This window comes from Pempheris klunzingeri, chromosome 20, assembly GCF_042242105.1.
Source record: "Pempheris klunzingeri isolate RE-2024b chromosome 20, fPemKlu1.hap1, whole genome shotgun sequence".
Lineage (NCBI taxonomy): Eukaryota > Metazoa > Chordata > Actinopteri > Acropomatiformes > Pempheridae > Pempheris > Pempheris klunzingeri.
This window is the reverse complement of record NC_092031.1, coordinates 20,380,930-20,403,722: the sequence shown is the minus strand read 5'-3', so window position 1 is coordinate 20,403,722 and position 22,793 is coordinate 20,380,930. Positions and strand designations below refer to the sequence as shown.

The 22,793-nt window shown below is 44.2% G+C and overlaps 27 non-coding genes across 27 annotated transcripts; all 27 read right to left on the bottom strand.

Moving 5' to 3' along the window:
- Window positions 1-844: 844 nt before the first annotated feature.
- Window positions 845-917, bottom strand: trnaf-gaa (transfer RNA phenylalanine (anticodon GAA)). Its single transcript has one exon. It is a non-coding gene; the product is annotated as a tRNA-Phe (tRNA).
- A 938-nt stretch (window positions 918-1,855) lies between these two features.
- On the bottom strand, window positions 1,856-1,928 carry trnaf-gaa (transfer RNA phenylalanine (anticodon GAA)). The gene has a single exon. It is a non-coding gene; the product is annotated as a tRNA-Phe (tRNA).
- A 413-nt stretch (window positions 1,929-2,341) lies between these two features.
- On the bottom strand, window positions 2,342-2,414 carry trnak-uuu (transfer RNA lysine (anticodon UUU)). The gene has a single exon. It is a non-coding gene; the product is annotated as a tRNA-Lys (tRNA).
- A 452-nt stretch (window positions 2,415-2,866) lies between these two features.
- trnaf-gaa (transfer RNA phenylalanine (anticodon GAA)) lies at window positions 2,867-2,939 on the bottom strand. Its single transcript has one exon. It is a non-coding gene; the product is annotated as a tRNA-Phe (tRNA).
- A 938-nt stretch (window positions 2,940-3,877) lies between these two features.
- Window positions 3,878-3,950, bottom strand: trnaf-gaa (transfer RNA phenylalanine (anticodon GAA)). The gene has a single exon. It is a non-coding gene; the product is annotated as a tRNA-Phe (tRNA).
- Window positions 3,951-4,888: 938 nt separating this feature from the next.
- Window positions 4,889-4,961, bottom strand: trnaf-gaa (transfer RNA phenylalanine (anticodon GAA)). The gene has a single exon. It is a non-coding gene; the product is annotated as a tRNA-Phe (tRNA).
- Window positions 4,962-5,899: 938 nt separating this feature from the next.
- On the bottom strand, window positions 5,900-5,972 carry trnaf-gaa (transfer RNA phenylalanine (anticodon GAA)). Its single transcript has one exon. It is a non-coding gene; the product is annotated as a tRNA-Phe (tRNA).
- Window positions 5,973-6,910: 938 nt separating this feature from the next.
- Window positions 6,911-6,983, bottom strand: trnaf-gaa (transfer RNA phenylalanine (anticodon GAA)). The gene has a single exon. It is a non-coding gene; the product is annotated as a tRNA-Phe (tRNA).
- A 938-nt stretch (window positions 6,984-7,921) lies between these two features.
- On the bottom strand, window positions 7,922-7,994 carry trnaf-gaa (transfer RNA phenylalanine (anticodon GAA)). The gene has a single exon. It is a non-coding gene; the product is annotated as a tRNA-Phe (tRNA).
- Window positions 7,995-8,407: 413 nt separating this feature from the next.
- On the bottom strand, window positions 8,408-8,480 carry trnak-uuu (transfer RNA lysine (anticodon UUU)). Its single transcript has one exon. It is a non-coding gene; the product is annotated as a tRNA-Lys (tRNA).
- A 452-nt stretch (window positions 8,481-8,932) lies between these two features.
- Window positions 8,933-9,005, bottom strand: trnaf-gaa (transfer RNA phenylalanine (anticodon GAA)). The gene has a single exon. It is a non-coding gene; the product is annotated as a tRNA-Phe (tRNA).
- Window positions 9,006-11,440: 2,435 nt separating this feature from the next.
- Window positions 11,441-11,513, bottom strand: trnak-uuu (transfer RNA lysine (anticodon UUU)). The gene has a single exon. It is a non-coding gene; the product is annotated as a tRNA-Lys (tRNA).
- A 1,463-nt stretch (window positions 11,514-12,976) lies between these two features.
- Window positions 12,977-13,049, bottom strand: trnaf-gaa (transfer RNA phenylalanine (anticodon GAA)). The gene has a single exon. It is a non-coding gene; the product is annotated as a tRNA-Phe (tRNA).
- A 413-nt stretch (window positions 13,050-13,462) lies between these two features.
- trnak-uuu (transfer RNA lysine (anticodon UUU)) lies at window positions 13,463-13,535 on the bottom strand. The gene has a single exon. It is a non-coding gene; the product is annotated as a tRNA-Lys (tRNA).
- Window positions 13,536-13,987: 452 nt separating this feature from the next.
- Window positions 13,988-14,060, bottom strand: trnaf-gaa (transfer RNA phenylalanine (anticodon GAA)). Its single transcript has one exon. It is a non-coding gene; the product is annotated as a tRNA-Phe (tRNA).
- A 413-nt stretch (window positions 14,061-14,473) lies between these two features.
- On the bottom strand, window positions 14,474-14,546 carry trnak-uuu (transfer RNA lysine (anticodon UUU)). Its single transcript has one exon. It is a non-coding gene; the product is annotated as a tRNA-Lys (tRNA).
- A 452-nt stretch (window positions 14,547-14,998) lies between these two features.
- Window positions 14,999-15,071, bottom strand: trnaf-gaa (transfer RNA phenylalanine (anticodon GAA)). The gene has a single exon. It is a non-coding gene; the product is annotated as a tRNA-Phe (tRNA).
- A 413-nt stretch (window positions 15,072-15,484) lies between these two features.
- On the bottom strand, window positions 15,485-15,557 carry trnak-uuu (transfer RNA lysine (anticodon UUU)). Its single transcript has one exon. It is a non-coding gene; the product is annotated as a tRNA-Lys (tRNA).
- Window positions 15,558-16,495: 938 nt separating this feature from the next.
- Window positions 16,496-16,568, bottom strand: trnak-uuu (transfer RNA lysine (anticodon UUU)). The gene has a single exon. It is a non-coding gene; the product is annotated as a tRNA-Lys (tRNA).
- A 452-nt stretch (window positions 16,569-17,020) lies between these two features.
- On the bottom strand, window positions 17,021-17,093 carry trnaf-gaa (transfer RNA phenylalanine (anticodon GAA)). The gene has a single exon. It is a non-coding gene; the product is annotated as a tRNA-Phe (tRNA).
- A 413-nt stretch (window positions 17,094-17,506) lies between these two features.
- On the bottom strand, window positions 17,507-17,579 carry trnak-uuu (transfer RNA lysine (anticodon UUU)). The gene has a single exon. It is a non-coding gene; the product is annotated as a tRNA-Lys (tRNA).
- Window positions 17,580-18,031: 452 nt separating this feature from the next.
- Window positions 18,032-18,104, bottom strand: trnaf-aaa (transfer RNA phenylalanine (anticodon AAA)). Its single transcript has one exon. It is a non-coding gene; the product is annotated as a tRNA-Phe (tRNA).
- A 938-nt stretch (window positions 18,105-19,042) lies between these two features.
- On the bottom strand, window positions 19,043-19,115 carry trnaf-gaa (transfer RNA phenylalanine (anticodon GAA)). The gene has a single exon. It is a non-coding gene; the product is annotated as a tRNA-Phe (tRNA).
- Window positions 19,116-19,528: 413 nt separating this feature from the next.
- On the bottom strand, window positions 19,529-19,601 carry trnak-uuu (transfer RNA lysine (anticodon UUU)). Its single transcript has one exon. It is a non-coding gene; the product is annotated as a tRNA-Lys (tRNA).
- Window positions 19,602-20,053: 452 nt separating this feature from the next.
- On the bottom strand, window positions 20,054-20,126 carry trnaf-gaa (transfer RNA phenylalanine (anticodon GAA)). Its single transcript has one exon. It is a non-coding gene; the product is annotated as a tRNA-Phe (tRNA).
- Window positions 20,127-20,539: 413 nt separating this feature from the next.
- Window positions 20,540-20,612, bottom strand: trnak-uuu (transfer RNA lysine (anticodon UUU)). Its single transcript has one exon. It is a non-coding gene; the product is annotated as a tRNA-Lys (tRNA).
- Window positions 20,613-21,550: 938 nt separating this feature from the next.
- trnak-uuu (transfer RNA lysine (anticodon UUU)) lies at window positions 21,551-21,623 on the bottom strand. The gene has a single exon. It is a non-coding gene; the product is annotated as a tRNA-Lys (tRNA).
- Between the last annotated feature and the right edge of the window lie 1,170 nt (window positions 21,624-22,793).

The following is a 22,793-nucleotide window of genomic DNA, read 5'->3' as shown; positions in this document are numbered from 1 at the left end:
ACCTTGAATCTCCTGAGATGTTCCAATGTCAATCAAAGGTTATAATTCCATGATAAGTTTTTGTATCCTCCTGGGCTTAATCATATCTAACAAAAATGTGCCTGTATGTGACAGGAGCAGAGTTTTATGCTTGCACAAGGCCTTTTTCATGGTAAATGCAAATGAACGTCACAGAAGAAAAGCCCACTTAAGGCGCTGATGGTAATGGTTAGCCTATTACTGGTAATGTGGGATTTACCAGTTGACATTGCAAGAGTACATATGGAAGCACCACACCACTGAAAACCAACAACTCGAACGTCAGCAACTGTGAACAGAGCGCCTGAACAGGGACTTGAACCCTGGACCCTGAGATTAAAAGTCTGATGCTCTGCCATCTGAGCTACCCAGGCCCTGAAAAAAAGCCTTTGGGTGTTTTTTCCTTGAAATAGCTTTTGCTAAGGTCAAACAATGTCCGTAGCCACTGCCTTTGCCGAAACTGGGATGACACCAGCGAAAAGTACGGCCAGGATCCCAAGGTGTTTCTGAAGACAAGTACTTTGGGTTTTTCTCTTTCCTATTGAAGATGTTTTAAACACATCGGTACTGTTAAGGGGAAGTGCAATGCAAAATACAGCTAATGGAATGTTCAGTCATCAATAACTGTTGGTGAAAAGCTTGATTACTTCACATTTAACCATTACCAGCCTGTTTTGAGGAGTCTGTGCACGTCAGGATACTCCTCTTTGACGTGAGATGAAGCAGCACTAAATCCGTTGCCATAGCGTCCTATCGCTGAAGGAACGCATTCCTTGGCTAATACAGTGAACATGTTGACATTGCACAAAGAAGGAACACCGGCTTCTGCCGAAACCCGGGATCGAACCAGGGACCTTTAGATCTTCAGTCTAACGCTCTCCCAACTGAGCTATTTCGGCACAGAAGAGGCAAACTTTGCACTTCTCACTGTCTGATTTCACATTGACGACGGACAAGCAACGACAACTTCTGAAGTGTCCCAGCACTTTTGATACCTTGAATCTCCTGAGATGTTCCAATGTCAATCAAAGGTTATAATTCCATGATAAGTTTTTGTATCCTCCTGGGCTTAATCATATCTAACAAAAATGTGCCTGTATGTGACAGGAGCAGAGTTTTATGCTTGCACAAGGCATTTTTCATGGTAAATGCAAATGAACGTCACAGAAGAAAAGCCCACTTAAGGCGCTGATGGTAATGGTTAGCCTATTACTGGTAATGTGGGATTTACCAGTTGACATTGCAAGAGTACATATGGAAGCACCACACCACTGAAAACCAACAACTCGAACGTCAGCAACTGTGAACAGAGTGCCTGAACAGGGACTTGAACCCTGGACCCTGAGATTAAAAGTCTGATGCTCTGCCGTCTGAGCTACCCAGGCCCTGAAAAAAAGCCTTTGGGTGTTTTTTCCTTGAAATAGCTTTTGCTAAGGTCAAACAATGTCCGTAGCCACTGCCTTTGCCGAAACTGGGATGACACCAGCGAAAAGTACGGCCAGGATCCCAAGGTGTTTCTGAAGACAAGTACTTTGGGTTTTTCTCTTTCCTATTGAAGATGTTTTAAACACATCGGTACTGTTAAGGGGAAGTGCAATGCAAAATACAGCTAATGGAATGTTCAATCATCAATAACTGTTGGTGAAAAGCTTGATTACTTCACGTTTAACCATTACCAGCCTGTTTTGAGGAGTCTGTGCACGTCAGGATACTCCTCTTTGACGTGAGATGAAGCAGCACTAAATCCGTTGCCATAGCGTCCTATCGCTGAAGGAACGCATTCCTTGGCTAATACAGTGAACATGTTGACATTGCACAAAGAAGGAACACCGGCTTCTGCCGAAACCCGGGATCGAACCAGGGACCTTTAGATCTTCAGTCTAACGCTCTCCCAACTGAGCTATTTCGGCACAGAAGAGGCAAACTTTGCACTTCTCACTCTCTGATTTCACATTGACGACGGACAAGCAACGACAACTTCTGAAGTGTCCCAGCACTTTTGATACCTTGAATCTCCTGAGATGTTCCAATGTCAATCAAAGGTTATAATTCCATGATAAGTTTTTGTATCCTCCTGGGCTTAATCATATCTAACAAAAATGTGCCTGTATGTGACAGGAGCAGAGTTTTATGCTTGCACAAGGCCTTTTTCATGGTAAATGCAAATGAACGTCACAGAAGAAAAGCCCACTTAAGGCGCTGATGGTAATGGTTAGCCTATTACTGGTAATGTGGGATTTACCAGTTGACATTGCAAGAGTACATATGGAAGCACCACACCACTGAAAACCAACAACTCGAACGTCAGCAACTGTGAACAGAGCGCCTGAACAGGGACTTGAACCCTGGACCCTCAGATTAAAAGTCTGATGCTCTGCCGTCTGAGCTACCCAGGCCCTGAAAAAAAGCCATTGGGTGTTTTTTCCTTGAAATAGCTTTTGCTAAGGTCAAACAATGTCCGTAGCCACTGCCTTTGCCGAAACTGGGATGACACCAGCGAAAAGTACGGCCAGGATCCCAAGGTGTTTCTGAAGACAAGTACTTTGGGTTTTTCTCTTTCCTATTGAAGATGTTTTAAACACATCGGTACTGTTAAGGGGAAGTGCAATGCAAAATACAGCTAATGGAATGTTCAATCATCAATAACTGTTGGTGAAAAGCTTGATTACTTCACGTTTAACCATTACCAGCCTGTTTTGAGGAGTCTGTGCACGTCAGGATACTCCTCTTTGACGTGAGATGAAGCAGCACTAAATCCGTTGCCATAGCGTCCTATCGCTGAAGGAACGCATTCCTTGGCTAATACAGTGAACATGTTGACATTGCACAAAGAAGGAACACCGGCTTCTGCCGAAACCCGGGATCGAACCAGGGACCTTTAGATCTTCAGTCTAACGCTCTCCCAACTGAGCTATTTCGGCACAGAAGAGGCAAACTTTGCACTTCTCACTCTCTGATTTCACATTGACGACGGACAAGCAACGACAACTTCTGAAGTGTCCCAGCACTTTTGATACCTTGAATCTCCTGAGATGTTCCAATGTCAATCAAAGGTTATAATTCCATGATAAGTTTTTGTATCCTCCTGGGCTTAATCATATCTAACAAAAATGTGCCTGTATGTGACAGGAGCAGAGTTTTATGCTCGCACAAGGCATTTTTCATGGTAAATGCAAATGAACGTCACAGAAGAAAAGCCCACTTAAGGCGCTGATGGTAATGGTTAGCCTATCACTGGTAATGTGGGATTTACCAGTTGACATTGCAAGAGTACATATGGAAGCACCACACCACTGAAAACCAACAACTCGAACGTCAGCAACTGTGAACAGAGCGCCTGAACAGGGACTTGAACCCTGGACCCTGAGATTAAAAGTCTGATGCTCTGCCGTCTGAGCTACCCGGGCCCTGAAAAAAAGCCTTTGGGTGTTTTTTCCTTGAAATAGCTTTTGCTAAGGTCAAACAATGTCCGTAGCCACTGCCTTTGCCGAAACTGGGATGACACCAGCGAAAAGTACGGCCAGGATCCCAAGGTGTTTCTGAAGACAAGTACTTTGGGTTTTTCTCTTTCCTATTGAAGATGTTTTAAACACATCGGTACTGTTAAGGGGAAGTGCAATGCAAAATACAGCTAATGGAATGTTCAATCATCAATAACTGTTGGTGAAAAGCTTGATTACTTCACGTTTAACCATTACCAGCCTGTTTTGAGGAGTCTGTGCACGTCAGGACACTCCTCTTTGACGTGAGATGAAGCAGCACTAAATCCGTTGCCATAGCGTCCTATCGCTGAAGGAACGCATTCCTTGGCTAATACAGTGAACATGTTGACATTGCACAAAGAAGGAACACCGGCTTCTGCCGAAACCCGGGATCGAACCAGGGACCTTTAGATCTTCAGTCTAACGCTCTCCCAACTGAGCTATTTCGGCACAGAAGAGGCAAACTTTGCACTTCTCACTGTCTGATTTCACATTGACGACGGACAAGCAACGACAACTTCTGAAGTGTCCCAGCACTTTTGATACCTTGAATCTCCTGAGATGTTCCAATGTCAATCAAAGGTTATAATTCCATGATAAGTTTTTGTATCCTCCTGGGCTTAATCATATCTAACAAAAATGTGCCTGTATGTGACAGGAGCAGAGTTTTATGCTCGCACAAGGCATTTTTCATGGTAAATGCAAATGAACGTCACAGAAGAAAAGCCCACTTAAGGCGCTGATGGTAATGGTTAGCCTATCACTGGTAATGTGGGATTTACCAGTTGACATTGCAAGAGTACATATGGAAGCACCACACCACTGAAAACCAACAACTCGAACGTCAGCAACTGTGAACAGAGCGCCTGAACAGGGACTTGAACCCTGGACCCTGAGATTAAAAGTCTGATGCTCTGCCGTCTGAGCTACCCAGGCCCTGAAAAAAAGCCTTTGGGTGTTTTTTCCTTGAAATAGCTTTTGCTAAGGTCAAACAATGTCCGTAGCCACTGCCTTTGCCGAAACTGGGATGACACCAGCGAAAAGTACGGCCAGGATCCCAAGGTGTTTCTGAAGACAAGTACTTTGGGTTTTTCTCTTTCCTATTGAAGATGTTTTAAACACATCGGTACTGTTAAGGGGAAGTGCAATGCAAAATACAGCTAATGGAATGTTCAATCATCAATAACTGTTGGTGAAAAGCTTGATTACTTCACGTTTAACCATTACCAGCCTGTTTTGAGGAGTCTGTGCACGTCAGGACACTCCTCTTTGACGTGAGATGAAGCAGCACTAAATCCGTTGCCATAGCGTCCTATCGCTGAAGGAACGCATTCCTTGGCTAATACAGTGAACATGTTGACATTGCACAAAGAAGGAACACCGGCTTCTGCCGAAACCCGGGATCGAACCAGGGACCTTTAGATCTTCAGTCTAACGCTCTCCCAACTGAGCTATTTCGGCACAGAAGAGGCAAACTTTGCACTTCTCACTGTCTGATTTCACATTGACGACGGACAAGCAACGACAACTTCTGAAGTGTCCCAGCACTTTTGATACCTTGAATCTCCTGAGATGTTCCAATGTCAATCAAAGGTTATAATTCCATGATAAGTTTTTGTATCCTCCTGGGCTTAATCATATCTAACAAAAATGTGCCTGTATGTGACAGGAGCAGAGTTTTATGCTCGCACAAGGCATTTTTCATGGTAAATGCAAATGAACGTCACAGAAGAAAAGCCCACTTAAGGCGCTGATGGTAATGGTTAGCCTATCACTGGTAATGTGGGATTTACCAGTTGACATTGCAAGAGTACATATGGAAGCACCACACCACTGAAAACCAACAACTCGAACGTCAGCAACTGTGAACAGAGCGCCTGAACAGGGACTTGAACCCTGGACCCTGAGATTAAAAGTCTGATGCTCTGCCGTCTGAGCTACCCAGGCCCTGAAAAAAAGCCTTTGGGTGTTTTTTCCTTGAAATAGCTTTTGCTAAGGTCAAACAATGTCCGTAGCCACTGCCTTTGCCGAAACTGGGATGACACCAGCGAAAAGTACGGCCAGGATCCCAAGGTGTTTCTGAAGACAAGTACTTTGGGTTTTTCTCTTTCCTATTGAAGATGTTTTAAACACATCGGTACTGTTAAGGGGAAGTGCAATGCAAAATACAGCTAATGGAATGTTCAATCATCAATAACTGTTGGTGAAAAGCTTGATTACTTCACGTTTAACCATTACCAGCCTGTTTTGAGGAGTCTGTGCACGTCAGGACACTCCTCTTTGACGTGAGATGAAGCAGCACTAAATCCGTTGCCATAGCGTCCTATCGCTGAAGGAACGCATTCCTTGGCTAATACAGTGAACATGTTGACATTGCACAAAGAAGGAACACCGGCTTCTGCCGAAACCCGGGATCGAACCAGGGACCTTTAGATCTTCAGTCTAACGCTCTCCCAACTGAGCTATTTCGGCACAGAAGAGGCAAACTTTGCACTTCTCACTGTCTGATTTCACATTGACGACGGACAAGCAACGACAACTTCTGAAGTGTCCCAGCACTTTTGATACCTTGAATCTCCTGAGATGTTCCAATGTCAATCAAAGGTTATAATTCCATGATAAGTTTTTGTATCCTCCTGGGCTTAATCATATCTAACAAAAATGTGCCTGTATGTGACAGGAGCAGAGTTTTATGCTTGCACAAGGCCTTTTTCATGGTAAATGCAAATGAACGTCACAGAAGAAAAGCCCACTTAAGGCGCTGATGGTAATGGTTAGCCTATTACTGGTAATGTGGGATTTACCAGTTGACATTGCAAGAGTACATATGGAAGCACCACACCACTGAAAACCAACAACTCGAACGTCAGCAACTGTGAACAGAGCGCCTGAACAGGGACTTGAACCCTGGACCCTGAGATTAAAAGTCTGATGCTCTGCCGTCTGAGCTACCCAGGCCCTGAAAAAAAGCCTTTGGGTGTTTTTTCCTTGAAATAGCTTTTGCTAAGGTCAAACAATGTCCGTAGCCACTGCCTTTGCCGAAACTGGGATGACACCAGCGAAAAGTACGGCCAGGATCCCAAGGTGTTTCTGAAGACAAGTACTTTGGGTTTTTCTCTTTCCTATTGAAGATGTTTTAAACACATCGGTACTGTTAAGGGGAAGTGCAATGCAAAATACAGCTAATGGAATGTTCAGTCATCAATAACTGTTGGTGAAAAGCTTGATTACTTCACATTTAACCATTACCAGCCTGTTTTGAGGAGTCTGTGCACGTCAGGATACTCCTCTTTGACGTGAGATGAAGCAGCACTAAATCCGTTGCCATAGCGTCCTATCGCTGAAGGAACGCATTCCTTGGCTAATACAGTGAACATGTTGACATTGCACAAAGAAGGAACACCGGCTTCTGCCGAAACCCGGGATCGAACCAGGGACCTTTAGATCTTCAGTCTAACGCTCTCCCAACTGAGCTATTTCGGCACAGAAGAGGCAAACTTTGCACTTCTCACTGTCTGATTTCACATTGACGACGGACAAGCAACGACAACTTCTGAAGTGTCCCAGCACTTTTGATACCTTGAATCTCCTGAGATGTTCCAATGTCAATCAAAGGTTATAATTCCATGATAAGTTTTTGTATCCTCCTGGGCTTAATCATATCTAACAAAAATGTGCCTGTATGTGACAGGAGCAGAGTTTTATGCTTGCACAAGGCATTTTTCATGGTAAATGCAAATGAACGTCACAGAAGAAAAGCCCACTTAAGGCGCTGATGGTAATGGTTAGCCTATTACTGGTAATGTGGGATTTACCAGTTGACATTGCAAGAGTACATATGGAAGCACCACACCACTGAAAACCAACAACTCGAACGTCAGCAACTGTGAACAGAGTGCCTGAACAGGGACTTGAACCCTGGACCCTGAGATTAAAAGTCTGATGCTCTGCCGTCTGAGCTACCCAGGCCCTGAAAAAAAGCCTTTGGGTGTTTTTTCCTTGAAATAGCTTTTGCTAAGGTCAAACAATGTCCGTAGCCACTGCCTTTGCCGAAACTGGGATGACACCAGCGAAAAGTACGGCCAGGATCCCAAGGTGTTTCTGAAGACAAGTACTTTGGGTTTTTCTCTTTCCTATTGAAGATGTTTTAAACACATCGGTACTGTTAAGGGGAAGTGCAATGCAAAATACAGCTAATGGAATGTTCAATCATCAATAACTGTTGGTGAAAAGCTTGATTACTTCACGTTTAACCATTACCAGCCTGTTTTGAGGAGTCTGTGCACGTCAGGATACTCCTCTTTGACGTGAGATGAAGCAGCACTAAATCCGTTGCCATAGCGTCCTATCGCTGAAGGAACGCATTCCTTGGCTAATACAGTGAACATGTTGACATTGCACAAAGAAGGAACACCGGCTTCTGCCGAAACCCGGGATCGAACCAGGGACCTTTAGATCTTCAGTCTAACGCTCTCCCAACTGAGCTATTTCGGCACAGAAGAGGCAAACTTTGCACTTCTCACTCTCTGATTTCACATTGACGACGGACAAGCAACGACAACTTCTGAAGTGTCCCAGCACTTTTGATACCTTGAATCTCCTGAGATGTTCCAATGTCAATCAAAGGTTATAATTCCATGATAAGTTTTTGTATCCTCCTGGGCTTAATCATATCTAACAAAAATGTGCCTGTATGTGACAGGAGCAGAGTTTTATGCTCGCACAAGGCATTTTTCATGGTAAATGCAAATGAACGTCACAGAAGAAAAGCCCACTTAAGGCGCTGATGGTAATGGCTAGCCTATCACTGGTAATGTGGGATTTACCAGTTGACATTGCAAGAGTACATATGGAAGCACCACACCACTGAAAACCAACAACTCGAACGTCAGCAACTGTGAACAGAGCGCCTGAACAGGGACTTGAACCCTGGACCCTCAGATTAAAAGTCTGATGCTCTGCCGTCTGAGCTACCCAGGCCCTGAAAAAAAGCCTTTGGGTGTTTTTTCCTTGAAATAGCTTTTGCTAAGGTCAAACAATGTCCGTAGCCACTGCCTTTGCCGAAACTGGGATGACACCAGCGAAAAGTACGGCCAGGATCCCAAGGTGTTTCTGAAGACAAGTACTTTGGGTTTTTCTCTTTCCTATTGAAGATGTTTTAAACACATCGGTACTGTTAAGGGGAAGTGCAATGCAAAATACAGCTAATGGAATGTTCAATCATCAATAACTGTTGGTGAAAAGCTTGATTACTTCACGTTTAACCATTACCAGCCTGTTTTGAGGAGTCTGTGCACGTCAGGATACTCCTCTTTGACGTGAGATGAAGCAGCACTAAATCCGTTGCCATAGCGTCCTATCGCTGAAGGAACGCATTCCTTGGCTAATACAGTGAACATGTTGACATTGCACAAAGAAGGAACACCGGCTTCTGCCGAAACCCGGGATCGAACCAGGGACCTTTAGATCTTCAGTCTAACGCTCTCCCAACTGAGCTATTTCGGCACAGAAGAGGCAAACTTTGCACTTCTCACTGTCTGATTTCACATTGACGACGGACAAGCAACGACAACTTCTGAAGTGTCCCAGCACTTTTGATACCTTGAATCTCCTGAGATGTTCCAATGTCAATCAAAGGTTATAATTCCATGATAAGTTTTTGTATCCTCCTGGGCTTAATCATATCTAACAAAAATGTGCCTGTATGTGACAGGAGCAGAGTTTTATGCTTGCACAAGGCATTTTTCATGGTAAATGCAAATGAACGTCACAGAAGAAAAGCCCACTTAAGGCGCTGATGGTAATGGTTAGCCTATTACTGGTAATGTGGGATTTACCAGTTGACATTGCAAGAGTACATATGGAAGCACCACACCACTGAAAACCAACAACTCGAACGTCAGCAACTGTGAACAGAGCGCCTGAACAGGGACTTGAACCCTGGACCCTGAGATTAAAAGTCTGATGCTCTGCCGTCTGAGCTACCCAGGCCCTGAAAAAAAGCCTTTGGGTGTTTTTTCCTTGAAATAGCTTTTGCTAAGGTCAAACAATGTCCGTAGCCACTGCCTTTGCCGAAACTGGGATGACACCAGCGAAAAGTACGGCCAGGATCCCAAGGTGTTTCTGAAGACAAGTACTTTGGGTTTTTCTCTTTCCTATTGAAGATGGTTTAAACACATCGGTACTGTTAAGGGGAAGTGCAATGCAAAATACAGCTAATGGAATGTTCAGTCATCAATAACTGTTGGTGAAAAGCTTGATTACTTCACGTTTAACCATTACCAGCCTGTTTTGAGGAGTCTGTGCACGTCAGGATACTCCTCTTTGACGTGAGATGAAGCAGCACTAAATCCGTTGCCATAGCGTCCTATCGCTGAAGGAACGCATTCCTTGGCTAATACAGTGAACATGTTGACATTGCACAAAGAAGGAACACCGGCTTCTGCCGAAATCCCGGATCGAACCAGGGACCTTTAGATCTTCAGTCTAACGCTCTCCCAACTGAGCTATTTCAGCACAGAAGAGGCAAACTTTGCACTTCTCACTGTCTGATTTCACATTGACGACGGACAAGCAACGACAACTTCTGAAGTGTCCCAGCACTTTTGATACCTTGAATCTCCTGAGATGTTCCAATGTCAATCAAAGGTTATAATTCCATGATAAGTTTTTGTATCCTCCTGGGCTTAATCATATCTAACAAAAATGTGCCTGTATGTGACAGGAGCAGAGTTTTATGCTTGCACAAGGCATTTTTCATGGTAAATGCAAATGAACGTCACAGAAGAAAAGCCCACTTAAGGCGCTGATGGTAATGGTTAGCCTATTACTGGTAATGTGGGATTTACCAGTTGACATTGCAAGAGTACATATGGAAGCACCACACCACTGAAAACCAACAACTCGAATGTCAGCAACTGTGAACAGAGTGCCTGAACAGGGACTTGAACCCTGGACCCTGAGATTAAAAGTCTGATGCTCTGCCGTCTGAGCTACCCAGGCCCTGAAAAAAAGCCTTTGGGTGTTTTTTCCTTGAAATAGCTTTTGCTAAGGTCAAACAATGTCCGTAGCCACTGCCTTTGCCGAAACTGGGATGACACCAGCGAAAAGTACGGCCAGGATCCCAAGGTGTTTCTGAAGACAAGTACTTTGGGTTTTTCTCTTTCCTATTGAAGATGTTTTAAACACATCGGTACTGTTAAGGGGAAGTGCAATGCAAAATACAGCTAATGGAATGTTCAATCATCAATAACTGTTGGTGAAAAGCTTGATTACTTCACGTTTAACCATTACCAGCCTGTTTTGAGGAGTCTGTGCACGTCAGGATACTCCTCTTTGACGTGAGATGAAGCAGCACTAAATCCGTTGCCATAGCGTCCTATCGCTGAAGGAACGCATTCCTTGGCTAATACAGTGAACATGTTGACATTGCACAAAGAAGGAACACCGGCTTCTGCCGAAACCCAGGATCGAACCAGGGACCTTCAGATCTTCAGTCTAACGCTCTCCCAACTGAGCTATTTCGGCACAGAAGAGGCAAACTTTGCACTTCTCACTCTCTGATTTCACATTGACGACGGACAAGCAACGACAACTTCTGAAGTGTCCCAGCACTTTTGATACCTTGAATCTCCTGAGATGTTCCAATGTCAATCAAAGGTTATAATTCCATGATAAGTTTTTGTATCCTCCTGGGCTTAATCATATCTAACAAAAATGTGCCTGTATGTGACAGGAGCAGAGTTTTATGCTTGCACAAGGCATTTTTCATGGTAAATGCAAATGAACGTCACAGAAGAAAAGCCCACTTAAGGCGCTGATGGTAATGGTTAGCCTATTACTGGTAATGTGGGATTTACCAGTTGACATTGCAAGAGTACATATGGAAGCACCACACCACTGAAAACCAACAACTCGAACGTCAGCAACTGTGAACAGAGCGCCTGAACAGGGACTTGAACCCTGGACCCTCAGATTAAAAGTCTGATGCTCTGCCGTCTGAGCTACCCAGGCCCTGAAAAAAAGCCTTTGGGTGTTTTTTCCTTGAAATAGCTTTTGCTAAGGTCAAACAATGTCCGTAGCCACTGCCTTTGCCGAAACTGGGATGACACCAGCGAAAAGTACGGCCAGGATCCCAAGGTGTTTCTGAAGACAAGTACTTTGGGTTTTTCTCTTTCCTATTGAAGATGTTTTAAACACATCGGTACTGTTAAGGGGAAGTGCAATGCAAAATACAGCTAATGGAATGTTCAGTCATCAATAACTGTTGGTGAAAAGCTTGATTACTTCACGTTTAACCATTACCAGCCTGTTTTGAGGAGTCTGTGCACGTCAGGATACTCCTCTTTGACGTGAGATGAAGCAGCACTAAATCCGTTGCCATAGCGTCCTATCGCTGAAGGAACGCATTCCTTGGCTAATACAGTGAACATGTTGACATTGCACAAAGAAGGAACACCGGCTTCTGCCGAAATCCCGGATCGAACCAGGGACCTTTAGATCTTCAGTCTAACGCTCTCCCAACTGAGCTATTTCAGCACAGAAGAGGCAAACTTTGCACTTCTCACTGTCTGATTTCACATTGACGACTGACAAGCAACGACAACTTCTGAAGTGTCCCAGCACTTTTGATACCTTGAATCTCCTGAGATGTTCCAATGTCAATCAAAGGTTATAATTCCATGATAAGTTTTTGTATCCTCCTGGGCTTAATCATATCTAACAAAAATGTGCCTGTATGTGACAGGAGCAGAGTTTTATGCTTGCACAAGGCATTTTTCATGGTAAATGCAAATGAACGTCACAGAAGAAAAGCCCACTTAAGGCGCTGATGGTAATGGTTAGCCTATTACTGGTAATGTGGGATTTACCAGTTGACATTGCAAGAGTACATATGGAAGCACCACACCACTGAAAACCAACAACTCGAACGTCAGCAACTGTGAACAGAGTGCCTGAACAGGGACTTGAACCCTGGACCCTGAGATTAAAAGTCTGATGCTCTGCCGTCTGAGCTACCCAGGCCCTGAAAAAAAGCCTTTGGGTGTTTTTTCCTTGAAATAGCTTTTGCTAAGGTCAAACAATGTCCGTAGCCACTGCCTTTGCCGAAACTGGGATGACACCAGCGAAAAGTACGGCCAGGATCCCAAGGTGTTTCTGAAGACAAGTACTTTGGGTTTTTCTCTTTCCTATTGAAGATGTTTTAAACACATCGGTACTGTTAAGGGGAAGTGCAATGCAAAATACAGCTAATGGAATGTTCAGTCATCAATAACTGTTGGTGAAAAGCTTGATTACTTCACGTTTAACCATTACCAGCCTGTTTTGAGGAGTCTGTGCACGTCAGGATACTCCTCTTTGACGTGAGATGAAGCAGCACTAAATCCGTTGCCATAGCGTCCTATCGCTGAAGGAACGCATTCCTTGGCTAATACAGTGAACATGTTGACATTGCACAAAGAAGGAACACCGGCTTCTGCCGAAACCCGGGATCGAACCAGGGACTTTTAGATCTTCAGTCTAACGCTCTCCCAACTGAGCTATTTCGGCACAGAAGAGGCAAACTTTGCACTTCTCACTGTCTGATTTCACATTGACGACGGACAAGCAACGACAACTTCTGAAGTGTCCCAGCACTTTTGATACCTTGAATCTCCTGAGATGTTCCAATGTCAATCAAAGGTTATAATTCCATGATACGTTTTTGTATCCTCCTGGGCTTAATCATATCTAACAAAAATGTGCCTGTATGTGACAGGAGCAGAGTTTTATGCTTGCACAAGGCATTTTTCATGGTAAATGCAAATGAACGTCACAGAAGAAAAGCCCACTTAAGGCGCTGATGGTAATGGTTAGCCTATTACTGGTAATGTGGGATTTACCAGTTGACATTGCAAGACTACATATGGAAGCACCACACCACTGAAAACCAACAACTCGAACGTCAGCAACTGTGAACAGAGCGCCTGAACAGGGACTTGAACCCTGGACCCTCAGATTAAAAGTCTGATGCTCTGCCGTCTGAGCTACCCAGGCGCTGAAAAAAAGCCATTGGGTGTTTTTTCCTTGAAATAGCTTTTGCTAAGGTCAAACAATGTCCGTAGCCACTGCCTTTGCCGAAACTGGGATGACACCAGCGAAAAGTACGGCCAGGATCCCAAGGTGTTTCTGAAGACAAGTACTTTGGGTTTTTCTCTTTCCTATTGAAGATGTTTTAAACACATCGGTACTGTTAAGGGGAAGTGCAATGCAAAATACAGCTAATGGAATGTTCAATCATCAATAACTGTTGGTGAAAAGCTTGATTACTTCACGTTTAACCATTACCAGCCTGTTTTGAGGAGTCTGTGCACGTCAGGATACTCCTCTTTGACGTGAGATGAAGCAGCACTAAATCCGTTGCCATAGCGTCCTATCGCTGAAGGAACGCATTCCTTGGCTAATACAGTGAACATGTTGACATTGCACAAAGAAGGAACACTGGCTTCTGCCGAAACCCAGGATCGAACCAGGGACCTTTAGATCTTCAGTCTAACGCTCTCCCAACTGAGCTATTTCGGCACAGAAGAGGCAAACTTTGCACTTCTCACTCTCTGATTTCACATTGACGACGGACAAGCAACGACAACTTCTGAAGTGTCCCAGCACTTTTGATACCTTGAATCTCCTGAGATGTTCCAATGTCAATCAAAGGTTATAATTCCATGATAAGTTTTTGTATCCTCCTGGGCTTAATCATATCTAACAAAAATGTGCCTGTATGTGACAGGAGCAGAGTTTTATGCTCGCACAAGGCCTTTTTCATGGTAAATGCAAATGAACGTCACAGAAGAAAAGCCCACTTAAGGCGCTGATGGTAATGGTTAGCCTATTACTGGTAATGTGGGATTTACCAGTTGACATTGCAAGAGTACATATGGAAGCACCACACCACTGAAAACCAACAACTCGAACGTCAGCAACTGTGAACAGAGCGCCTGAACAGGGACTTGAACCCTGGACCCTCAGATTAAAAGTCTGATGCTCTGCCGTCTGAGCTACCCAGGCCCTGAAAAAAAGCCATTGGGTGTTTTTTCCTTGAAATAGCTTTTGCTAAGGTCAAACAATGTCCGTAGCCACTGCCTTTGCCGAAACTGGGATGACACCAGCGAAAAGTACGGCCAGGATCCCAAGGTGTTTCTGAAGACAAGTACTTTGGGTTTTTCTCTTTCCTATTGAAGATGTTTTAAACACATCGGTACTGTTAAGGGGAAGTGCAATGCAAAATACAGCTAATGGAATGTTCAATCATCAATAACTGTTGGTGAAAAGCTTGATTACTTCACGTTTAACCATTACCAGCCTGTTTTGAGGAGTCTGTGCACATCAGGACACTCCTCTTTGACGTGAGATGAAGCAGCACTAAATCCGTTGCCATAGCGTCCTATCGCTGAAGGAACGCATTCCTTGGCTAATACAGTGAACATGTTGACATTGCACAAAGAAGGAACACCAGCTTCTGCCGAAACCCGGGATCGAACCAGGGACCTTTAGATCTTCAGTCTAACGCTCTCCCAACTGAGCTATTTCGGCACAGAAGAGGCAAACTTTGCACTTCTCACTGTCTGATTTCACATTGACGACGGACAAGCAACGACAACTTCTGAAGTGTCCCAGCACTTTTGATACCTTGAATCTCCTGAGATGTTCCAATGTCAATCAAAGGTTATAATTCCATGATAAGTTTTTGTATCCTCCTGGGCTTAATCATATCTAACAAAAATGTGCCTGTATGTGACAGGAGCAGAGTTTTATGCTTGCACAAGGCATTTTTCATGGTAAATGCAAATGAACGTCACAGAAGAAAAGCCCACTTAAGGCGCTGATGGTAATGGTTAGCCTATTACTGGTAATGTGGGATTTACCAGTTGACATTGCAAGAGTACATATGGAAGCACCACACCACTGAAAACCAACAACTTGAACGTCAGCAACTGTGAACAGAGCGCCTGAACAGGGACTTGAACCCTGGACCCTCAGATTAAAAGTCTGATGCTCTGCCATCTGAGCTACCCAGGCCCTGAAAAAAAGCCTTTGGGTGTTTTTTCCTTGAAATAGCTTTTGCTAAGGTCAAACAATGTCCGTAGCCACTGCCTTTGCCGAAACTGGGATGACACCAGCGAAAAGTACGGCCAGGATCCCAAGGTGTTTCTGAAGACAAGTACTTTGGGTTTTTCTCTTTCCTATTGAAGATGTTTTAAACACATCGGTACTGTTAAGGGGAAGTGCAATGCAAAATACAGCTAATGGAATGTTCAATCATCAATAACTGTTGGTGAAAAGCTTGATTACTTCACGTTTAACCATTACCAGCCTGTTTTGAGGAGTCTGTGCACGTCAGGATACTCCTCTTTGACGTGAGATGAAGCAGCACTAAATCCGTTGCCATAGCGTCCTATCGCTGAAGGAACGCATTCCTTGGCTAATACAGTGAACATGTTGACATTGCACAAAGAAGGAACACTGGCTTCTGCCGAAACCCAGGATCGAACCAGGGACCTTTAGATCTTCAGTCTAACGCTCTCCCAACTGAGCTATTTCGGCACAGAAGAGGCAAACTTTGCACTTCTCACTCTCTGATTTCACATTGACGACGGACAAGCAACGACAACTTCTGAAGTGTCCCAGCACTTTTGATACCTTGAATCTCCTGAGATGTTCCAATGTCAATCAAAGGTTATAATTCCATGATAAGTTTTTGTATCCTCCTGGGCTTAATCATATCTAACAAAAATGTGCCTGTATGTGACAGGAGCAGAGTTTTATGCTCGCACAAGGCCTTTTTCATGGTAAATGCAAATGAACGTCACAGAAGAAAAGCCCACTTAAGGCGCTGATGGTAATGGTTAGCCTATTACTGGTAATGTGGGATTTACCAGTTGACATTGCAAGACTACATATGGAAGCACCACACCACTGAAAACCAACAACTCGAACGTCAGCAACTGTGAACAGAGCGCCTGAACAGGGACTTGAACCCTGGACCCTCAGATTAAAAGTCTGATGCTCTGCCGTCTGAGCTACCCAGGCCCTGAAAAAAAGCCATTGGGTGTTTTTTCCTTGAAATAGCTTTTGCTAAGGTCAAACAATGTCCGTAGCCACTGCCTTTGCCGAAACTGGGATGACACCAGCGAAAAGTACGGCCAGGATCCCAAGGTGTTTCTGAAGACAAGTACTTTGGGTTTTTCTCTTTCCTATTGAAGATGTTTTAAACACATCGGTACTGTTAAGGGGAAGTGCAATGCAAAATACAGCTAATGGAATGTTCAATCATCAATAACTGTTGGTGAAAAGCTTGATTACTTCACGTTTAACCATTACCAGCCTGTTTTGAGGAGTCTGTGCACGTCAGGACACTCCTCTTTGACGTGAGATGAAGCAGCACTAAATCCGTTGCCATAGCGTCCTATCGCTGAAGGAACGCATTCCTTGGCTAATACAGTGAACATGTTGACATTGCACAAAGAAGGAACACCAGCTTCTGCCGAAACCCGGGATCGAACCAGGGACCTTTAGATCTTCAGTCTAACGCTCTCCCAACTGAGCTATTTCGGCACAGAAGAGGCAAACTTTGCACTTCTCACTGTCTGATTTCACATTGACGACGGACAAGCAACGACAACTTCTGAAGTGTCCCAGCACTTTTGATACCTTGAATCTCCTGAGATGTTCCAATGTCAATCAAAGGTTATAATTCCATGATAAGTTTTTGTATCCTCCTGGGCTTAATCATATCTAACAAAAATGTGCCTGTATGTGACAGGAGCAGAGTTTTATGCTTGCACAAGGCATTTTTCATGGTAAATGCAAATGAACGTCACAGAAGAAAAGCCCACTTAAGGCGCTGATGGTAATGGTTAGCCTATTACTGGTAATGTGGGATTTACCAGTTGACATTGCAAGAGTACATATGGAAGCACCACACCACTGAAAACCAACAACTTGAACGTCAGCAACTGTGAACAGAGCGCCTGAACAGGGACTTGAACCCTGGACCCTCAGATTAAAAGTCTGATGCTCTGCCATCTGAGCTACCCAGGCCCTGAAAAAAAGCCTTTGGGTGTTTTTTCCTTGAAATAGCTTTTGCTAAGGTCAAACAATGTCCGTAGCCACTGCCTTTGCCGAAACTGGGATGACACCAGCGAAAAGTACGGCCAGGATCCCAAGGTGTTTCTGAAGACAAGTACTTTGGGTTTTTCTCTTTCCTATTGAAGATGTTTTAAACACATCGGTACTGTTAAGGGGAAGTGCAATGCAAAATACAGCTAATGGAATGTTCAGTCATCAATAACTGTTGGTGAAAAGCTTGATTACTTCACGTTTAACCATTACCAGCCTGTTTTGAGGAGTCTGTGCACGTCAGGATACTCCTCTTTGACGTGAGATGAAGCAGCACTAAATCCGTTGCCATAGCGTCCTATCGCTGAAGGAACGCATTCCTTGGCTAATACAGTGAACATGTTGACATTGCACAAAGAAGGAACACCGGCTTCTGCCAAAACCCGGGATCGAACCAGGGACCTTTAGATCTTTAGTCTAACGCTCTCCCAACTGAGCTATTTCGGCACAGAAGAGGCTAACTTTGCACTTCTCACTCTCTGATTTCACATTGACGACGGACAAGCAACGACAACTTCTGAAGTGTCCCAGCACTTTTGATACCTTGAATCTCCTGAGATGTTCCAATGTCAATCAAAGGTTATAATTCCATGATAAGTTTTTGTATCCTCCTGGGCTTAATCATATCTAACAAAAATGTGCCTGTATGTGACAGGAGCAGAGTTTTATGCTTGCACAAGGCCTTTTTCATGGTAAATGCAAATGAACGTCACAGAAGAAAAGCCCACTTAAGGCGCTGATGGTAATGGTTAGCCTATTACTGGTAATGTGGGATTTACCAGTTGACATTGCAAGAGTACATATGGAAGCACCACACCACTGAAAACCAACAACTCGAACGTCAGCAACTGTGAACAGAGCGCCTGAACAGGGACTTGAACCCTGGACCCTGAGATTAAAAGTCTGATGCTCTGCCGTCTGAGCTACCCAGGCCCTGAAAAAAAGCCTTTGGGTGTTTTTTCCTTGAAATAGCTTTTGCTAAGGTCAAACAATGTCCGTAGCCACTGCCTTTGCCGAAACTGGGATGACACCAGCGAAAAGTACGGCCAGGATCCCAAGGTGTTTCTGAAGACAAGTACTTTGGGTTTTTCTCTTTCCTATTGAAGATGTTTTAAACACATCTGTACTGTTAAGGGGAAGTGCAATGCAATATACAGCTAATGGAATGTTCAGTCATCAATAACTGTTGGTGAAAAGCTTGATTACTTCTCGTTTAACCATTACCAGCCTGTTTTGAGGAGTCTGTGCACGTCAGGATACTCCTCTTTGACGTGAGATGAAGCAGCACTAAATCCGTTGCCATAGCGTCCTATCGCTGAAGGAACGCATTCCTTGGCTAATACAGTGAACATGTTGACATTGCACAAAGAAGGAACACCGGCTTCTGCCGAAACCCGGGATCGAACCAGGGACCTTTAGATTTTCAGTCTAACGCTATCCCAACTGAGCTATTTCGGCATAGAAGAGGTAGACTTTGCACTTCTCACTCTCTGATTTCACATTGACGACGGACAAGCAACGACAACTTCTGAAGTGTCCCAGCACTTTTGATACCTTGAATCTCCTGAGATGTTCCAATGTCAATCAAAGGTTATAATTCCATGATAAGTTTTTGTATCCTCCTGGGCTTAATCATATCTAACAAAAATGTGCCTGTATGTGACAGGAGCAGAGTTTTATGCTTGCACAAGGCATTTTTCATGGTAAATGCAAATGAACGTCACAGAAGAAAAGCCCACTTAAGGCGCTGATGGTAATGGTTACCCTATTACTGGTAATGTGGGATTTACCAATTGACATTGCAAGAGTACATATGGAAGCACCACACCACTGAAAACCAACAACTCGAACGTCAGCAACTGTGAACAGAGCGCCTGAACAGGGACTTGAACCCTGGACCCTCAGATTAAAAGTCTGATGCTCTGCCATCTGAGCTACCCAGGCCCTGAAAAAAAGCCTTTGGGTGTTTTTTCCTTGAAATAGCTTTTGCTAAGGTCAAACAATGTCCGTAGCCACTGCCTTTGCCGAAACTGGGATGACACCAGCGAAAAGTACGGCCAGGATCCCAAGGTGTTTCTGAAGACAAGTACTTTGGGTTTTTCTCTTTCCTATTGAAGATGTTTTAAACACATCGGTACTGTTAAGGGGAAGTAACAGCTAAAATACAGCTAATGGAATGTTCAATCATCAATAATTGTTGGTGAAAAGCTTGATTACTTCACGTTTAACCATTACCAGCCTGTTTTGAGGAGTCTGTGCACGTCAGGATACTCCTCTTTGACGTGAGATGAAGCAGCACTAAATCCGTTGCCATAGCGTCCTATCGCTGAAGGAACGCATTCCTTGGCTAATACAGTGAACATGTTGACATTGCACAAAGAAGGAACACCGGCTTCTGCCGAAACCCGGGATCGAACCAGGGACCTTTAGATCTTCAGTCTAACGCTCTCCCAACTGAGCTATTTCGGCACAGAAGAGGCAAACTTTGCACTTCTCACTGTCTGATTTCACATTGACGACGGACAAGCAACGACAACTTCTGAAGTGTCCCAGCACTTTTGATACCTTGAATCTCCTGAGATGTTCCAATGTCAATCAAAGGTTATCATTCCATGATAAGTTTTTGTATCCTCCTGGGCTTAATCATATCTAACAAAAATGTGCCTGTATGTGACAGGAGCAGAGTTTTATGCTTGCACAAGGCCTTTTTCATGGTAAATGCAAATGAACGTCACAGAAGAAAAGCCCACTTAAGGCGCTGATGGTAATGGTTAGCCTATTACTGGTAATGTGGGATTTACCAGTTGACATTGCAAGAGTACATATGGAAGCACCACACCACTGAAAACCAACAACTCGAACGTCAGCAACTGTGAACAGAGCGCCTGAACAGGGACTTGAACCCTGGACCCTCAGATTAAAAGTCTGATGCTCTGCCGTCTGAGCTACCCAGGCCCTGAAAAAAAGCCTTTGGGTGTTTTTTCCTTGAAATAGCTTTTGCTAAGGTCAAACAATGTCCGTAGCCACTGCCTTTGCCGAAACTGGGATGACACCAGCGAAAAGTACGGCCAGGATCCCAAGGTGTTTCTGAAGACAAGTACTTTGGGTTTTTCTCTTTCCTATTGAAGATGTTTTAAACACATCGGTACTGTTAAGGGGAAGTGCAATGCAAAATACAGCTAATGGAATGTTCAGTCATCAATAACTGTTGGTGAAAAGCTTGATTACTTCTCGTTTAACCATTACCAGCCTGTTTTGAGGAGTCTGTGCACGTCAGGATACTCCTCTTTGACGTGAGATGAAGCAGCACTAAATCCGTTGCCATAGCGTCCTATCGCTGAAGGAACGCATTCCTTGGCTAATACAGTGAACATGTTGACATTGCACAAAGAAGGAACACCGGCTTCTGCCGAAACCCGGGATCGAACCAGGGACCTTTAGATCTTCAGTCTAACGCTATCCCAACTGAGCTATTTCGGCATAGAAGAGGTAGACTTTGCACTTCTCACTCTCTGATTTCACATTGACGACGGACAAGCAACGACAACTTCTGAAGTGTCCCAGCACTTTTGATACCTTGAATCTCCTGAGATGTTCCAATGTCAATCAAAGGTTATAATTCCATGATAAGTTTTTGTATCCTCCTGGGCTTAATCATATCTAACAAAAATGTGCCTGTATGTGACAGGAGCAGAGTTTTATGCTTGCACAAGGCATTTTTCATGGTAAATGCAAATGAACGTCACAGAAGAAAAGCCCACTTAAGGCGCTGATGGTAATGGTTACCCTATTACTGGTAATGTGGGATTTACCAATTGACATTGCAAGAGTACATATGGAAGCACCACACCACTGAAAACCAACAACTCGAACGTCAGCAACTGTGAACAGAGCGCCTGAACAGGGACTTGAACCCTGGACCCTCAGATTAAAAGTCTGATGCTCTGCCGTCTGAGCTACCCAGGCCCTGAAAAAAAGCCTTTGGGTGTTTTTTCCTTGAAATAGCTTTTGCTAAGGTCAAACAATGTCCGTAGCCACTGCCTTTGCCGAAACTGGGATGACACCAGTGAAAAGTACGGCCAGGATCCCAAGGTGTTTCTGAAGACAAGTACTTTGGGTTTTTCTCTTTCCTATTGAAGATGTTTTAAACACATCGGTACTGTTAAGGGGAAGTGCAATGCAAAATACAGCTAATGGAATGTTCAATCATCAATAACTGTCGGTGAAAAGCTTGATTACTTCACGTTTAACCATTACCAACCTGGGTATTAAAAGAGCTACCCAGGCCCTGAAAAAAGCCTTTGGTTTTTTTTCTCCTTGAAACAGCTTTTGCTAATGTCAAAATGTCCGCTTCAATGCGGTTGCTTCAATAATGCCACTGCCTTTGCCGAAACCAGCGAAAAGTATGGCCAGGATCACAAGGTGTTTCTGAAGACAAGTACTCTGGATTTTTCTCTTTCCTACTGACGAAGTTTTAAATACATCGAGGGGAAGTGCATCGCAAAGTACACCTAATAAAATGTTCAATCATCAATAACTGTTGGTGAACATGTTGCAGGATAACTTGCTCTTATCTGCAGACACTAACAACCCAGGCCTCCTGGCATTGAACCAGTTAGTCCTCCACCTGCAGTATCACAGGCGAACCGTGGGCCGTCCCATTCACCAGGCTGGCTTCAGCATCCTCATAACAGTGCTCGGGAGAACCACTGGACCGGCGCCCCAAGGGACCCAAGGATGCAACCAGCACCAGTCTTCGAGAGACCACCACCAGGACCATGGCTTCCAACAGCACCAGTCATCAAGAGACCAGCACCAGGACTGTGGGGAGACCGACAGGGATATTTCACCAACCCAGAGGATGGATTCCCCAGGCTATGCCAGGACCAAGTAACTGGTCATCATGGAGAAGCAACCGTGCGGATGACAACACCCCTAACCATTTCCAGGTAACATGGCCTGCAGAGGACCACCCTGATCAAAGAGAGTCCTTTCCATTCACCAAGGAGCAGATATTACGTAAACAATGCCCCATGAAATTTGCTGCTAGAATATATGTTTTTCCCTGTTTGTAATGGTACACGGATCCCTTATTGCCGAGGAAGAGTATTAGGTTTGAGCAGGGAGGAAATGTGG